We start from the raw sequence: 19,319 nt of genomic DNA, 5'->3' as shown, positions 1-19,319 counted from the left end.
AGGTCATTCAAAAGTGGCTAAAGCAGTATATAGGCAGGGAACTGCCAGAAATTCAAGCCGGATTTAGAAGAGGACACAGAACCAGGGATATCATTGCTGATGTCAGATAGACACTGGCTGAAAGCAGAGAATACCAGAAAGATGTTTACTTGTGTTTTATTGACTATGCTAAGGCATTTGACTGTGTAGATCATAGCAAATTATGTATAGCATTACGATGAATAGCAATTCTAGAACACTTAATTGTGTTCATGAGGAAACTCTACACAGTCTAAGAGGCAGTTGCTCAAACAGAACAAGGTAATACTGCATGGTTTAAAGACAGGAAAGTTGTGCATCAGGGTTGTATCCTTTCACCATACTTATACTTAATCAATCTGTATGCTAAGCAAATAATCCTAGAAGCTGGACTATATGAAGAAGAACAGAGCGTCAGGATTGGAGAAGCCTGCGTTATGCAGATGACATAACTTGCTGAAGGCGAAGAGGGCTTGAAGCACTTACTGATGAAGATCAAAGACTACAGCCTTCAATATGGATTACACCTCAACGTAAAGAAAACAAAAATCCTCACAATTGGACCCATAAGCAACATCATGATAAACGAAGAGGAGGCTGAGGTTGTCAACATCCATGGAAGCATCAGTCAAGAAATCAAAAGACACATTGCATTGGGCAAATTGGCTGCAAAAGACCTCTTTAAAGTGTTGAAAAGCAAACGTGTCACCTTGAGGACTAAGGTGCAGCTGACCCAAGCCATGGTGTTTTCAATCGCATCGTATGCATGCAAAAGCTGGACCATGAATAAGGAAAACCGAAGAAAAATTGATGCCTTTGAATTGTGGTATTGGTGAAGAATATTGAACACACAGGACTGCCAAAAGAACAAACAAATCTGTCTTGGAGGAAGTATAATCAGAATGCTTCTTGGAAGCAAGGATGGTGAGATTACTTCTCACATACTTTGGACATGTTGTCAGGAGGGATCAGTCCCTGGAGAAGGACATCATCCTTGGTAAAGTGGAGGGTCAGCAAAAAAGAGGAAGACCCTCAAAGAGATGGACTGACACAGCAGTTACAATAATGGGCTCAAGCATAGCACCAATTGTGAGGATGCTGCAGGACCAGGCAGTGTTTTGTTCTGTTGTGCATAGGGTAACTGTGAATTGGAACTGACTCAATGGCACCTAACAACAACAACATAAAAGCAACAGCCAACATCATTCTCAATGGAGAAAGGTTGAAAACATTGTCCCTGAGAATGGGAAAAAGACAAGGATGCCCTTTATCACCATTCCTGGTTAACATTGTGCCGGAAGTCCTAACTATAGCAATAAGGCAAGAAAATGAAATAAAGGACATCCAAATTGGTAAGGAAGAAGTAAAATTATCCCTATTTGAGGATGATATGGTATTATACACACAAAACCCTAAGGATTCCATAAGAAAACTACTGTAAAGATTCAGCAGAGTAGCAGGATATAAAATAAATCTACAAAAATTAGTTGGATTCATATACACCAATAAAAAACCAAACCCACTGCCATCAAGTCGATTCTGACTCATAGTGACCCTATAAGATGGAGTAGAACCGCCCCATAGAGCTTCCAAGGAGCACCTGGCGGATTTGAACTGCCAACCTCTTGGTTAACAGCTATAGCACTCAACCACTACACCACCAGGGTTTCCATACACCAATAAAGAGAACTACAAAAAGGAAATCAAGAAACCAATACCATTTATAACAGCCCCTAAAAAAAATAAAACACTTAGGAATAAATCTACCCAGGGACATACAAATAAAACTACAAAACACTACTGCAAGAAGCCAAAAGAGAACTATACAAATGGAAAAACACACCATGCTCATGGATAAGTAGACTCAACATTGTGAAAATATCAATCATATCCAAGGTGATCTACAAATATAATGCAATCCCTATCCAAATACCAACAGCACTCTTTAACAAGACGGAAAAACTAATCATTAACTTTACATGGACAGGAAAGAGGCCCCAGGTACGGAAAGCATTATTGAAGAAGAATAAAGTAGGAGGCCTCACACTACCTGGTCTTAGAACCTACTATACAGCTGTTGTTGTTGTTGTTGTTGTTGTTGTTAGGTGCCGTCGAGTCAGTTCCGACTCATAGCGACCCTATGCACAACAGAACGAAACACTGCCCAGACCTGAGCCATCCTTACAATCGTTGTTATGCCTGAGCTCATTGTTGCAGCCACTGTGTCAATCCACCTCGTTGAGGGTCTTCCTCTTTTCTGCTGACCCCGTACTCTGCCAAACATGATGTCCTTCTCCAGGGACTGATCCCTCCTGACAACATGTCCAAAGTATGTGAGATGCAGTCTCGCCATCCTTGCTTCTAAGGAGCATTCTGGCCGCACTTCTTCCAAGAAGTGTTGTTCGTTCTTTTGGCAGTCCATGGTATATTCAATATTCTTCACCAACACCACAATTCAAAGCCGTCAATTCTTCTTCGGTCTTCCTTATTCATTGTCCAGCTTTCACATGCATATGATGCGATTGAAAATACCATGGCTTGGGTCAGGCACACCTTAGTCTTCAGGGTGACATCTTTACTCTTCAACACTTTGAAGAAGTCCTTTGCAGCAGATTTACCCAATGCAATGTGTCTTTTGATTTCTTGACTGCTGCTTCCATGGCTGTTGATTGTGGATCCAAGTAAAATGAAATCCTTGACAATTTCAATCTTTTCTCCATTTATCATGGTGTTGCTCATTGGTCCAGTTGTGAGGATTTTTGTTTTCTTTATGTTGAGGTGTACTCCATACTGAAGGCTGTGGTCTTTGATCTTCATTAGCAAGTGCTTCAAGTCCTCTTCACTTTCAGCAAGCAAGGTTGTGTCATCTGCATAACGCAGGTTGTTAATGAGTCTTCCTCCAATCCTGATGCCCCATTCTTCTTCATATAGTCCAGCTTCTCAGATTATTTGTTCAGCATACTGATTAAATAGGTATGGTGAAAGAATACAACCCTGACACACACCTTTCCTGACTTTAAACCAATTAGTATCACCTTGTTCTGTCCGAACAACTGCCTCTTGATCTATGTAAAGGTTCCTCATGAGCACAATTAAGTGTTCTGGAATCCCCATTCTTCACAGTGTTATCCATAGTTTGTTATGATCCACACATATGAATGCCTTTGCATAGTCAATAAAACACAGGTAAACATCCTTCTGGTATTCTCTGCTTTCAGCCAGGATCCATCCAACATCAGCAATGATATCCCTGGTTCCACGTCCTCTCCTGAAACCAGCCTGAATTTCTGGCAGTTCCCTGCTGCAGCTGTTTTTGAATGATCTTCAGCAAAATTTTGCTTGCATCTGATATTAATAATATTGTTATATAATTTCGACATTCGGTTGGATCACCTTTCTTGGGAATAGGAATAAATATGGATCTCTTCCAGTCAGTTGGCCAGGAAGCTGTCTTCCATATTTCTTGGCATAGACAAGTGAGCACCTCCAGCGCTGCATCTGTTTGTTGAAACATCTCAATTGATATTCCACCAATTTCTGGAGCCTTGTTTTTCGCCAGTGCCTTCAGAGCAGCTTGAACTTCTTCCTTCAGTACCATCGGTTCCTGATCATATGCCACCTCTTGAAATGGTTGAATATCGACTAATTCTTTTTGGTATAAGGACTCTGTGTATTCCTTCCATCTTCTTTTCATGCTTCCTACGTCATTTAATATTTTCCCCATGGAATCCTTCACTATTGCAACTCGAGGCTTGAATTTTTTCTTCAGTTCTTTCAGCTTGAGAAACACCGAGCGTGTTCTTCCCTTTTGGTTTTCCATCTCCAGCTCTTTGCACATGTCATTATAATACTTTACTTTGTCTTCTCAAGAGGCCCTTGGAAATCTTCTGTTCAGTTCTTTTACTGCATCAATTCTTCCTTTTGCTTTAGCTGCTCAATGCTCAAGAGCAAGTTTCAGGGTCTCCTCTGACATCCATCTTGGTCTTTTCTTTCTTTCCTGTCTTTTCAGTGACCTCTTGCCTTCTTCATGGATGATGCCCTTGATGTCATTCCAGAACTCATCTGGTCTTCGGTCACTAGTGTTCAATGCATCAAATCTATTCTTCAGATGGTCTCTAAATTCAGGTGGGATATACTCAAGGTCATATTTTGGCTCTCGTGGACTTGCTCTGATTTTCTTCAGTTTCAGCTTGAACTTGCATATGAGCAATTGATGGTCTGTTCCACAGTCGGCCCCTGGCCTTGTTCTGACTGATGATATTGAGCTTTTCCATCGTCTTTTTCCACAGATGTAGTCAATTTGATTTCTGTGTGTTCCATCTGGCGAGGTCCATGTGTATAGTCGCCGTTTATGTTGGTGAAAGAAGGTATTTGCAATGAAGAAGTCATTGGTCTTGCAAAATTCTATCATTCAATCTCTGGCATTGTTTCTATCACCAAGGCCATATTTTCCAGCTACTGATCCTTCTTCTTTGTTTCCCACTTTCGCATTCCAATTGCCAGTAATTATCAATGCATCTTGATTGCATGTTTGATCAATTTCAGACTGCAGCAGCTGATAAAAACTTCTATTTCTTCATCTTTGGCCCTAGCGGTTGGTGCGTAAATTTGAATAATAGTCGTATTAACTGGTCTTCCTTGTAGGCATATGGATATTATCCTATCACTGACAGCGTTGTACTTCAGGATAGATCTTGAAACGTTCTTTTGGACAATGAATGCAACACCATTCCTCTTCGAGTTGTCATTCCCAGCATAGTAGACTACATGATTGTCCAAATCAAAATGGCCAATACCAGTCCATTTCAGCTCACTAATGCCTAGGATATCGATGTTTATGCATTCCATTTCATTTTTGATGATTTCCAATTTTCCTAGATTCATACTTCGTACATTCCAGGTTCCGATTATTAATGGATGTTTGCAGCTGTTTCTCCTCATTTTGAGTCATGCCACATCAGCAAATGAAGGTCCCAAAAGCTTGACTCCATCCCCGTCATTAAGGTCAACTCTACTTTGAGGAGGCAGCTCTTCCCCAGTCATCTTTTGAGTGCCTTCCAACCTGGGGGGCTCATCTTCCAGCACTATATCAGACAATGTTCCGGTGCTATTCATAAGGTTTTCACTGGCTAATGCTTTTCAGAAGTAGACTGCCTGGTCCTTCTTCCTAGCCTGTCTTAGTCTGGAAGCTCAGCTGAAACCTGTCTTCCATGGGTGACCCTGCTGGTATCTGAATACTGGTGGCATAGCTTCCAGCATCACAGCAACACACAACCCCCCACAGTACGACAAACTGACAGACACATGGGAGACTATACAGCTACAATAGTCAAACCAGCCTAGTACTGGTACAATGACAAACACATTGGCCAATGGCACAGAATTGTGAACCCAGATATAAACTCATCCACCCATGATGACAAAGGCCCAAAGTCCATTAAATGGGGGAAAAGACAGTCTTCTTAACAAATGGTGCTGGCAAAACTGACATCCATCTGTAAAAAAAAAATGAAACAGAGCCATACCTCACGTCATACACAAAAACTCATTCAAAATGGATCAAAGGCCTAAATACAAAACCAAAAACTATAAAGATCATGGTAGAAAAAATAGGGTCAACACTAGGAGCCCTAATATACTCCAAAAATAATATGCAAACCATAACTAACAATACACAAACACCAGAAGATAAACTAGGTAACTCAGATCCTCTAAATATTAAACACTTATGCTCATCAAAAGACTTCACCAAAAGAGTAAGAAAAAAAAAATCTTAGTCTAAGACATATCCAAAAAAGGTCTAATCTATAAAATACTCCAATACCTCAACATTAAAAATACAAATAATCCATTTTAAAAACAGGCAAAGGATATGAACAAATAATTCACCAAAAACGACATTCAGGCAGCTAACAGACACGTGCTCATATTTATTAGCCATTAGAGAAATGCAAATCAAAACTACAATGACATACAATCTCACCCCAACATTATTGACACTAATCAAAAAACCAGAAAATAGTAAATGTTGAAGAGGTTGCTGAGAGACTGGAACTCTTATGCACTGCTGGTTGTTGTTGTTGTTGTTAGTTGTCCTCCAGTCGGTTCCAACTCATAGCAACTATATGTAAAACAGAACAAAACATTGCCCAATCCTCTGCCATCCTCACAATCTTTGCTATGCATAAGCCATTGTTGCAGCCACTGTGTCAATCCATCTCACTGAGGGTCTTCCTCTTTTTCTACTTTACCAAGCACGATGTCCTTCTCCAGGGACTGGTCCCTCCTAAAAACATACCCAAAGTATGTGAGACAAAGTCTCGCCATCCTTGCTTCTAAGGACAATTCTGGCTGTGCTTCTTCCACGAAAGATTTGTTCATTCTTCTGGCAATTCATGGTATATTCAATATTCTTCACCAACACCATGATTCAAAGGCATCAATTCTTCTTAGGACTTCCTTATTCATTGTCCCACTTTCACATGCATATGAAACAATTGAAAACACTATGCCTTGTGTCAGGCGCACCTTAGACCTCAAAATGACATCCTTGCTTCTCAACACTTCCTTTGCACCAGATTTGTCCAAAGCAATACATTGTCTGATTTTCTTCACTGCTGTTTCCATGGGCACTGACTGTGGATCCAAGTAAAATGAAATTCTTGACAGCTTCAATCTTTTCTCTGTTTATCATGATGTTGCTTATTGGCCCACTTGTAAGGATTTTTGTTTTCTTTATGTTGAAGCACAATTCATAATGAAGGCTGTAGTTTTTGATCTTCACCAGTAAGTCCTTCAAGTCCTCTTCACTTTCAGCAAGTGAAGTTATGTCATCTGCACAACGTGGGTTGTTAATGAGTCTTCCTCCAATCTTGATGTCCTGTTCGTCATATAGTCCAGCTTCTTGGATTATTTGCTCAGCATACAGATTGAATAAGTATGGTGAAAGGATACAACCCTGATGCACAACTTTCCTGACTTTAAACCATGCAGTATCCCCTTGTTCTGTTCGAGCAACTGCCTCTTAGACTGTGTAGAGTTTCCTCATGAACACAATTAAGTGTTTTAGAATTCCCATTCTTCATAATGCTATACATAATTTGCCACAGTCAAATGCCTTAGCATAGTCAATAAAACACAGGTAAACATCCTTCTGGTATTCTGATTTCAAACAAGGTCTGACATCAGCAATAATCTCCCTTGTTCCATGTCCTCTTCTGAATTCAGCTCGAATTTCCAGCCATTCTCTGTTGATGCACTGCTGCAACAGCTTTTGGATGAGCTTCAGAAAATTTTACTTCTATATGATATTAATGATATCATTTGATAATTTCTGCATTCTGTTGGATAATCTTTCTTTGGAATGGGCATAAATATGGATCTCTTTCAGTCAGTTGGCTAGTTGGCTCTCTTCCAAATTTCTTGACATAGAACAGTGAGCACCTCTAGCACTGCATTCATTTGTTGAAACATCTCAACTGGTATTCTGTCAATTCCTGAAGCCTTGTTTTTCCATTTCCTCAGTACAGCTTGAACTTCTTCCTTCAGTATCATTGGTTCTTAACCATATGCTACCTTCTGAAATGACTCAACATCGACCAGTTCTTTTTGGTACAGGGACTCTGTACCATCTTCTTTTATTTTAATTTTTACTGTGCTTTAAGTGAAAGTTTATGAATCAAGTCAGTCTGTCATACAAAAATTTATACACACCTTGCTATATACTCCTAATTGCTCTCTCCTTAATGAGACAGTACACTCCTTCCCTCCACTCTCTCTTTTCTAGTCCGTTCGGCCAGCTTCAGCCCGCCTCTGCCCTCCCATCTCCCTTCCAGACAGGAGATGCCAACATAGTCTCATGTGTCTACTTGATCCAAGAAGCTCACTCTTCACCAGTATCATTTTCTATCCCACTGTCCAGCCCAATCCCTGTCTGAAGACCTGGCTTTGGGAATGCTTCCTGTCTTGGGCTAACAGAAAGTCTAGGGACCATGACCACCAGGGTCCATCTAGTCTCAGACCATTAAGTATGGTCTTTTTATGAGAATTTGGGGTCTGCATCCCACTGCTCTCCTGCTCCCTCTGGAGTTCTCTGTTGTGTTCCCTGTCAGGGCAGTCATCGGTTGTAGCCGGGCACCATCTAGTTCTTCTGGTCTCAGGCTGATGTAGTCTCTGGTTCATGTGGCCCTTTCTGTCTCTTGGGCTCATAACTACCTTCTGTCTTTGGTGTTCTTCATTCTCCTTTGTTCCAGGTGGGTTGAGACCAATTGATATTTCTCAGACGGCTGCTTCCTAGCGTTTAAGACCCCAGACGCCACTCTCCATAGTGTGATGCAGAATGTTATCTTAATAGATTTTATTATGTCAATTGACTTAGATGTCCCCTGAAACCACGGTCCCTAAATCCCCGCCCCTTCTACACTGGACTTCGAAGCGTTCAGTTTATTCAGCAGACTTCTTTGCTTTTGGTTTAGTCCAGTTGTGCTGACCTCTCCTGTATTGTGTATTGTCTTTCCCTTCACCTAAAATAGTTATCTACTATCGAATTAGTGAAAACCGCTCTCCTTACCTACCTCCCTCCCCACTCTCTTAACCGTCAAAGAATATTTTCTTCTCTGTTTCAACTACTTCTCGAGTTCTTATAATATGGTCTTATACAATATTTGTCCTTTTGCAACTAATTTCACTCAGCATAATGGCTTCCAGATTCCTCCATGTTATGAAATGTTTCACAGATTCATCACTGTACTTTATCGATGCATAGTATTCCATTGTGTGAGTATACCATAAAGTACACCATAATTTATTTATCCATTCATTTGATGATGGGCGCCTTGGTTACTTCGATCTTTTTGCTATTGTAAAAAGTGCTGCAATGAACATGGGTGTGCATATATCTGTTCATGTAAAGGCTCTTATTTCTCTAGGATATATCCCAAGGAGTGGGACTGCTGGATCCTATGATAAGTAGTTCTATTTCTAGCTTTTTAAGGAAGTGCCACATCAATTTCCAAAGTGGTTGTATCATTTTACATTCCCACCAGCAGTGTATAAGTGTTCCAGTCTCTCCACAATGTCTCCAACATTTATTATTTTGTGTTTTTTGGATTAATACCAGCCTTGATGGAGTGAGATGGAATCTCATTGTAGTTTTGATTTGCATTTCTCTAATGGCTAATGATCGTGAGCATTTCCTCATGTATCTGTTCACTGCCTGAATGTCTTCTTTAGTGAAGTGTCTGTTCATATCTTTTGCCCATTTTTTAATTGGGTTACTTGTCTTTCTGTACTTGAGTTTTTACAGTATTATGTAGATTTTAGAGATCAGATGCTGATCAGAAATGTCATAGGTAAAAACTTTTTTCCAGCCTGTAGGTAATCTTTATACTCTTTTGGTGAAGTCTTTGGATGAGCATAGATGTTTGATTTTTAGGAGCTCCCAGTTATCTAGTTTCTCTTCTGTTTTTTAGTAATGTTTTGTGTACTGTTTATGTCATGTATTAGGTCTCCTAGCATTGTCCCTATTTTTTCTCCCATGATCTTTATCGTTTTAGATTTTACATTTAGGTCTTTGATCCATTTTGAGCTCGTTTTTGCGCATGGAGTGAGGTATGGGTCTTGTTTCATTTTTTTGCAGGTGGATATCCAGTTTTGCCAGCACCATTTGTTAAAAAGACTGTCTTTTCCCCACTTAACTGTTTTGGGGCCTTTGTCAAATATCAGCTGCTCATATGTGGATGAATTTATGTCTGGATTCTCATTTCTGTTCCATTGGTCTATGTATCTGTTGTTGTACCAGTACCAGGCTGTTTTGACCACTGTGGTGGTATAATAGGTTCTAAAATCAGGTAGTATGAGGCCTCCTACTTTGTTCTTCTTCTGTTATGCTTTACTTATCTAAGGCCTCTTTCCTTTCCATATGAAGTCGGTGATTGTTTTTCCATCTCATTAAAAAACATTGTTGGAATTTGGATCAGGATTGCATTGTATCTATAGATGGCTTTTGGTAGAACAGACATTTTTACAATGTTAAGTCTCCCTATCCATGAGCAAGGTATGTTTTTCCACCTATGTAGGTCTCTTTTGGTTTCTCGTAGTGTCTTGTAGTTTTCTTTGTACAGGTCTTTTACATCTCTGGTAAGATTTATTCCTAAGTATTTTATCTTCTTGGGGGCTACTGTGAATGGCGTTGATTTGGTGATTTCCTCCTCGATGTTCTTTTTGTTGGTGTAGAGGAATCCAACTGATTTTTGTATGTTTATCTTGTATCCTGGTACTCTGCTGAACTCTTGTATTAATTTCAGTAGTTTACTTGAGGAGTCTTTAGGGTTTTCTGTGTATAAGATCATGTCCTCTGCAAATAAAGATACTTTTACTTCTTCTTTACCAATCTGGATGCCCTTTCTTTCTTTATCTAGCCTAATTGCTCTGGCTAGGACCTCCAGCACAATGTTGAATAAGAGCAGTGATAAAAGGCATCCTTGTCTGGTTCCCAGTCTCAAGGGAAACACTTTCAGACTCTCTCCATTTAGGATGATGCTGGCCGTTGGCTTTGTATAAATGCCCTTTATTATTATGAGGAATTTTCCTTCTATTCCTATTTTGCTGAGAGTTTTTATCATGAATGGGTGTTAAACTTTGTCCAATGCCTTCTCTGCATCAATTGATAAAATCATGTGATTCTTGTCTTTTGTTTTATTTATGTGATGGATTACATTAATTGTTTTTCTAATACTGAACCATTCCTGCGTACCTGTTATGAATCCCACTTGGTCATGGTGAATTATTTTTTTGATATGTTGTTGAATTCTATTGGCTAGAATTTTGTTGAGGATTTTTGCATCTAAGTTCATGAGGGATATAGGTCTGTAATTTTCTTTTTTTGTGGTGTCTTTACCTGGTTTTGGTATCAGGGATATGCTGGCTTCATGGAATGAGTTTGGGAGTATTCTGTCCTTTTCTATGCTTTGAAATATCTTTAGTAGTAGTGGTGTTAACTCTTCTCTGAAAGTTTGGTAGAACTCTGCAGTGAAGCCATCTGGGCCAGGGTTGTTTTTTTTTTTTTTTGGTTTGGAGTTTTTTGATTACTTTTTCAATTTCTTCTTTTGTCACGGGTCTATTTAGTTGTTCTACCTCTGTTTGTGTTAGTTTAGGTAGGTAATGTGTTTCTAGGGATTCATCCACTTCTTTCTAGGTTTTCAAATTTGTTAGTACAATTTTTCGTAGTAATCTGATATGATTCTTTTCATTTCAGTTGGGTCTGTTGTAATATCGACCATCTCATTTCTTATTTGGGTTATTTGCTTCCCCTTCTGTTTTTCTGTTGTCAGTTTGGCCAAAGGTTTATCAATTTTGTTAATTTTTTCAAAAAACCAGCTTTTGGTCTTGTTAATTCTTTCAATTGTTCTTCTATTTTCTCTTTCCTTTAATTCTGCTTTCTTCTGGTGCCTGAGGGTTTCTTTCATTGGTCTCTTTCTGTTTGTTCAAGTCTTAGGGACAGTTGTTTGATTTTGGCCCTTCTTTTTGTATGTGTGCATTTATTGATATAAATTGTCCTTTGAGCGCTGCTTTCACTCTGTCCCAAAGGTTCTGATAGGAAGTGTTTTCATTCTCTTTGGATTCTATGAACTTCTTTTTCTCTCCTTAATGTCTTCTATAACCCAGTCTTTTTTGAGCAGGGTATTGTTCAATTTCCAAGTATTTGATTTGTTTTCCCTGCTTTTTCTGTTATTGATTTCTACTTTTATGGTCTTATGGTCTGAGAAGATGCTTTGTAATATTTCAATGTTTTGGATTCTGCAGAGGCCTACTTTATAACCTAATATGTGGTCTGTCCTAGAGAGTGTTCCATGTGCACTAGAAAAGAAAGTATACTTGGCTGCTGTTGGGTGGAGTGTTCTGTATATGTCTATAAGGTCAAGTTGGTTGATTGTGGCATTTAAATCTTCCATGTCTTTATGGAGCTTCTTTCTGGATGTCCTGTCCTTCACTGAAAGTGTTGTGTTGAAGTCTATAATTGCGGAGCTGTCGATCTCATCTTTCAATGCTGTTAGAGTTTGTTTTATGTATTGCAGCCCTGTCCCTGGGTACCATAAATATTTAATATGGTTATATCCTCCTGGTATATTGTCCTTTTCATCATTATATAGTGTACTTCCTTATCCTTTGTGGTGTATTTAACTTTAAAGTCTATTTTGTCAGAAATTAATATTGGCATGCCTGCTCTTTTTTGTTGTTTGCTTGATATATTTTTTTCCATCCTTTGAGTTTTAGTTTGCTTGTGTCTCTAAGTCTAAGGCTTGTCTCTTGTAGGCAGCACATAGACAGATCGTGTTTTTTAATCCATTCTGCCACTCTCTGTCTCTTTATTGGTGCATTTAGTCCATTTACATTCATCGTAATTACGGATAGGTATAAGTTTTTTTTTTTTTTTTTTTTTTTATAAGTTTAGTGCTAGCATTTTGATTTCTTTTTTTGTGTGTTGTTGACAGTTTCTTTTTCTCACTCAATTTTTTGTGCTGAGTAGTTTATATATTGTCTTTTCTTCTTATTCATTTTTGTTGATTTTGTTTCTGCTGAGTCTCTATTTTTTTCTTGTGCTTTATTTTGATGAGTAGGATAGTTAGTCTCCTTTGTGCTTACCTTAATATTTATCCCTATTTTTCTAAGTTTAAACCTAACTTTTATTTCTTTATATCGCCTTGTCTTCCTCTCCATTTGAAAGATCTATGACTACATTTCTTAGTCCCTCTTTCTTGTTTTAATGTTGTCTTCTTTTACGTAGTAACATCGCTGTTTCCCTGTTTTGAGTGTTTTTTTATCTTGATTTATTTCTGTGATTTCCCTGGATTGACCTCTGATTGCTCTGTCCAGTGTTCTAGTCTTGTGTTGATACCTGATATTATTGTACCATCTTCTTTTGATGCTGCCTGCAATCTTTAAGTATTGCAATTCAAGGCTTGAATTTTTCTTCAGTTCTTTAAGCTTTAGAAATGCTGAGTGTGTTCTTCCCTTTTAGTTTTCTAACTCCAGGTCTTTGCACATTTCATTATAATACTTTACTCTGCCTTCTCGGCACGCCTTTGAAATCTTCTGTTCAGCTCTTTTGTTTCATCATTTCTTCCATTTGCTTTAGTTACTCTACATTCAAGAGTAAGTTTCAGAGTTCTTATGACATCCATTTTGGTCTTTTCTTTCTTTCCTGTCTTTAATGACCTTTTGCTTTCTTCATGTATGATGTCCTTGCACAATTCATCTGGTTTTCAGTCATTAGTGTTCAATGCATCAAATCTGTTCTTGAGATGACCTCTAAATTCAGGTAGGATATAATCAAGTTCATATTTGTCTCTAGAGGACTTGCTCCAATTTTCTTCAGCTTCAACTTGAACTTGCACATGGGCGTTTGATGGTCTGTCTTGCAGTAGGTCCCTGGCCTTGCTCTGATCAATGATATTGAGCTTCTCCATTGTCTCTTTCCACAGATGTAGTCGATTTGATACCTGCGTATTCCGTCTAGCAATGTCCACGTGTATAGTCATCATTTATGTTGTTGTAAAAAGGTATTTGCAATGAAGAAGTCACTGGCCTTGCAAAATTCTATCATGCAATCTCCAGCATCGTTTCTATCACCAAGGCTGTATTTTCCAACTACCGATCCTTCCGCTTTGTTTTCAACTTTCCCATTCCAATCATCAGTAATTATCAATGAATCTTGCTTGCATGTTTTATCAATTTCAGATTGCAGAAGTTGATAAAAATCTCCAGTTTCCTTATCTTTGCCTTTAGTGGTTGGTGCATAAATTTGAATAATAGTCATATTAACTGCTGTTCCTTGTGGAGCCCTGGTGGTGCAGTGGCTAAGAGTTCAGCTGCTAATCAAAAAGCTGGCAGTTCAAATCCACCAGCTGCTCCTTGGAAATCCTATCCTATCACTGACAGCACTGTACTTCAGGATAGATCTTGAAATTTTTTTTGACAACTATTGTGACACCATTCCTCGTCAATTTGTCATTCTCAGCTTGGTAGACCATATGACTTTCTGGCTCAAAATGGCCAATGTCAGTCCATTTCAGCTCTGTAATGTCTCAGGGTATTGATCTTTATGTGGTCCATTTCATTTTTTAAGACTTCTAATTTTCCTAGATTCATACTTCATAATTTCATGTTCCAATTACTAATGGATGTTTGCAGCTGTTTCTTCTTATTTTGAGTCATGCCACCTCAGTAAATGAAGGTCCCCAAAACTTTACTCCATCCACATCATTAAGGTCTACTCTACTTTGAGGAGGCAAATCTTCCTCAGTTGTATTTTGAGTGCCTTCCAACCTGAGGGCTCATCTTCAGGTACAATACCAGACAGTGTTTCACTGTTATTCATAAGGTTTTCATTGGCCAACTTTTTCAGGAGTAGACTAAAAATAGACTGCTAGGTCTTTATTCCAAGTCTTTCTTAGTCTGGAAGCTCTGCTAAAACCTGTCCATCATGAATGACCCTGCTGGTATTTGAAAACTGGTGGCATAGCTCCCAGCATCACAGCAACACACAAGCCACCACAATACAACAAACTGACAGATGCATGGGGATGCACTGCTGGTGGGAATATAAAATGGTATAACCACTTTGGAAAATGATATAGTGCTTCCTAAAAAGCTAGAAACAGAAATATCATAAGATCCAGCAATCCCACTCCTAGGAATATATCCTAGAGATATAAAAGCCATCACACAAATAGACATATGCATACCAATGTTCAATGCGACATTATTCACAATAGCAAAAAGATGGAAACAACCTAAGTGCCCATCAACTGATGAATGGATAAACAAATTATGGTGCATACACACGATGGAATACTACACAACAATAAAGAAAGAACAATGATGAAACCATAAAACATCTCACAACATGGATGAACCTGGATGGCACTATGCTGAGTTAAATAAGTCAGTCACGAAAGTACAAATACTGTATGAGGCAACTATTATAAAAACTCAAGAAAAAGTTTACACACAGAAAAAATCTTTGATGGTTACAAGGGGAAGGGGAAGGGAAAAATACTAACTAGATAGTAGTCAGGAAAGGTGTGTGTCAGGGTTGTATTCTTTCACCATACCTATTCAATCTGTATGCTGAGCAAATAATATGAGAAGCTGGACTATACGAAGAAGAACGGGGCATCAGGATTGGGGGAAGACTCATTAACACCCTGCGTTATGAAGATGACACAACCTTGCTTGCTGAAAGTGAAGAGGACTTGAAGTGCTTATTATTGAAGATCAAAGACCACAGCCTTCAGTATGGATTGCACCTCAACATAAAGAAAACAAAAATCCTCACAACTGGACCAATAAGCAACATCATGATAAACGGAGAAAAGATTGAAGTTGTCAAGGATTTCATTTTACTTGGATCCACAATCAACAGCCATGGAAGCAGCAGTCAAGAAATCAAAAGACGCATTGCATTGGGTAAATCTGGTGCAAAGGACCTCTTCAAAGTGTTAAAGATCAAAGATGTCACCCTGAAGACTAAGGTGTGCCTGACCCAAGCCATGGTATTTTCAATCACATCATATGCATGTGAAAGCTGCACAATGAATAAGGAAGACCGAAAAAGAATTGACGCCTTTGAATTGCGATGTTGGTGAAGAATATTGAATATACCATGGACTGCCAAAAGAATGAACAAATCTGTCTTAGAAGAAGTACAATCAGAATGCTCCTTAGAAGCAAGGATGGCAAGACTGCATCTCACATACTTTGGACATGTTGTCAGGAGGGATCAGTCCCTGGAGAAGGACATCATGTTTGGCAGAGTACGGGGTCAGCGGAAAAGAGGAAGGCCCTCAACGAGGTGGATTGACACAGTGGCTGCAACAATGAGCTCAAGCATAACAACGACTGTAAGGCTGGCTCAGGACCGGGCAGTGTTTCGTTCTGTTGTGCACAGGGTTGCTATGAGTTGGAACTGACTTGATGGCACCTAACAACAACAACAACAGATAGTAGATAAGTGGTAACTTTGGTGAAGGGAGAGAACACAATAAGGCAAAGTACACCAAGGCAAAGTCATAGAAGCTTCATAGACATATCCAAAGTCCCTGAGGGACCTATGTACTAGGCTGAGAGCTGGGGACCATGGTCTTGGGGGACGTCCAGATCAACTGGCTTAACATAGCTTACAATCAAAATGCTGTACATCTGACTTTGGTGAGTAGCATTTGGGGTCTTAAAAGCCTGCAAGCAGCCATCTAAGACACATCTACTGGTCCCATACCAAAGGAGAGTGAAGAAAACCAAAGAAACAAGGGAAATATTAGTCCAAAGTACTAATGTACCACAACCTCTGCCAGACTGAGGCCAGACTAGATGGTGCCTGGCTACCACCACTGTCTGCTCTGGCAGAGATCACAACAGAGGGTCCTGGACAGGGCAGGAGAAAAATGTAAAACAAAATTCAAATTCACAAAAGAAGGCCAGACTTATTAGTCTGACAGAGACAGGAGAAACCCAAGAATATGGCCCCAGGACATACTTTTAACTCACAACTGAAGTCACTCCCTAAATTTACCCCTTAGCCAAAGATTAGACAAGTCTATAAAACAAACAACGGCACTCATAAGAAACACGCTTCTTAGTTCATGAGACTAAACTGGCACACCTGCCCGAAAGCAAAGTCAAGAAGGCAGGAAGGGACAGGAAAACTGGATGAATGGAAACGGTGAACCCAGGGTGGAGCAGAAGAGAGTGTTAGCATTTCATGGGTTGGCAACCAATGTCACAAATCAATTTGTCTATTAATTGCTGAATGAGGAACTAATTTGTTCTGTAAACCTTCACCTAAAGTACAATAAAAAAAATTAATAACAATAATACTATTTATGGAGCACTTTTCATATTTTATTTCCAATATCTACCCCCCAATATTGCAAGGGAGGTACAATCATCCATACATTTTACAGGTAAGAAAATGAAGCTTCTTTAAGTTACCTATTAGGTAACTTACTAGGTAAATCACCCAAGAAAAAGAAAAGAGTAAAATATGGAAAACTTATATTTAGTTGTGAGACCAACAAATCCATAATTACAAAGGGATATTTCAAAACCGTATCTCAATAATTGATACAAAACACAGAAATTCAAAAAGAGATAAAACACTAGAAAAACACTATCAACCAAATTAAGTTAATTGGCATATATAGAACACTCTACCCAACATCAACAAAATACACATTCTTATCAATGCACATGGAACATTCACCAAGACCATAATCTGGGCCATAAAACAAGTCTCAATAAATGTAAAAGAATTCACCTCATACAAAATATGCTATCTAACCACAACAGAATTAAATCAGAAATCAGTTACAGAAAGGTTTCTAGAAAATTCCCCAAATATTTGAAAGCTAAAGAACACACATTTAAATATCTTATAGATAAAAGAAGTCACAAAGGAAATTAGAAAATATTTTGAAGTGAATGAAAATGAAGGTAAAATTTGTGGGATTAAGCTAAACTGTGCTTATATTAGAAAAACACCAAGATTTAAAATCAATGATTTTAAAATCAATGAGCTTTCATCTTAAGAATCTAGAGAAATTAGAGCGAATTATAACTAAATTATGTAGATGAAAGGAAAAATAAACCAATGAATTTTTTTTCTTAACATGTTTTGAGTGAAAATTTGCAGCTCATTAGTTTCTCATACAAAAATCTATACACACGCTGTTATGTGATACTAGTTGCCATCCCTATGTCAACATACTCGTCCTTTCCACCCCGGATTTCCTGTGTCCATTCAGTCAGCTCCTGTCCCTTCTCTTCTTGCCTCCAGGAAGGAGCTGCCCATTTAGTCTCACGTATCTACTTGAACTAAGAAGCACTTTCTTCACGAGTATCATTTTATGTCTTATTGTCCAGTCTAATCTTTGTCTGAAGAACTGGCTTCAGGAATGGTTTTAGTTCTGGATTAACAGAGAGTCTGGGTGCCATTTCTTCTGGGGTTCCTCCAGTCTCAGTCAGACCATTAAGACTGGTCTGTTTACTAGAATTTGAGTTCTGCACCCCACTTTTTCCCTGCTCCATCAGGGACTCTCTGTTGTGTTGCCTGTCAGGGTGGTCATTGGTGGTAGCCAGGCACCATCTAGTTCTTCTGGTCTCAGGCTGACGGAGTCTCTGGTGTGTGGCCTTTTTTGTTTCTTGGGGTAATATTTTCCTTGTGTCTTTGGTCTTCTTCATTCTTCTTTACTCCAGGTGGGTTGGAACCAACTGATGCATCTTAGGTGGCCACTCACTAGCTTTTAAGACCCCACATGCCACTCACCAAAGTGGGATGCAGAACACTTTCTTAATAAACTGTTATGCCAATTGACCTAGAGGTCCCCTGAAACCATGGTCCCCAGACCCCCACCTCTTCTACTCTGTCCCTCAAAGTGTTTGGTTATATTCAAAAAACTTCTTAACTTTTGTAAACCAATAAAATTTTTAAAAGCAGAAAAACAATTGAGAAAGTTAATGAAACCAAAAGTTGATTATTTGAGAAAACCAATAAAACTGATAAAGCTCTAGCCAGGCTGATCAAGAAAGAGAGTAAATGCAAATTATCATCATCAAGAATGAGGGAAGGGACATCTCTAAAAAAGAGCTGAACATAATATTTCAAAAGGCAGCTTGAAAAGACAAAGAAAAGTATGATAATGAAATGTGCAAAGACCTGGAGTTAGCAGGGATGGATTACCCAACAAGCAAGGTAAACACATGCTTACAACATCAACAAAACAGGGGCACCAATTGTGGCTGCAACAATGAGCTCAGGCATAACAGCGATTGTGAGGATGGTGCAGAACCGAGCAGTGTTTTGTTCTGTTATACACAGGGTCGCTATGAGTCGGAGCCGATTCGATGGCACCTAACTACGGTCGTCCAAAGCAAAGACCCATAAACGCCAAGCAAACGAGACAAAAGGAAACTCAAACATCGCAGTGGAAGGGAACTGGCAGGGCATGAAATGAAATTGATACCAACTCCAGTGCATGAGAATGTACCAGCAGAAATAAAGTTCACTCAGGGTCACCAGGGCACCCATTTATGAGGTTATTTAAGCTATGAGGTCCCTACCACTTCAACACCTTCGTTAATACTTGTCTCCTATGGTTAGTCCCTTCCCATGTAATTGAAATTCCTTATCTTGGCGGGTCTCTTGAAAGTACACTATTTCTTTCTAATAAATGAGAAGTAAGAGTGGACTGTCGAGTCTAACTCTTACTACATTCACCTAGTATGCAACTGGATCCAACATGAGT

At 39.0% G+C, this 19,319-nt stretch overlaps 1 protein-coding gene across 9 annotated transcripts in view; it reads right to left on the bottom strand.

The window, feature by feature from the left end:
* Positions 1-19,319, bottom strand: part of LOC126084671 (synaptotagmin-16) — a 352,768-nt gene that overhangs the window by 243,172 nt on the left and 90,277 nt on the right. The window lies entirely within an intron of this gene.

Source organism: Elephas maximus, chromosome 10 (genome assembly GCF_024166365.1).
Source record: "Elephas maximus indicus isolate mEleMax1 chromosome 10, mEleMax1 primary haplotype, whole genome shotgun sequence".
NCBI lineage: Eukaryota > Metazoa > Chordata > Mammalia > Proboscidea > Elephantidae > Elephas > Elephas maximus.
Note: the sequence above shows the minus strand (reverse complement) of the source record. Positions and strands in the feature narration are given on the sequence as shown.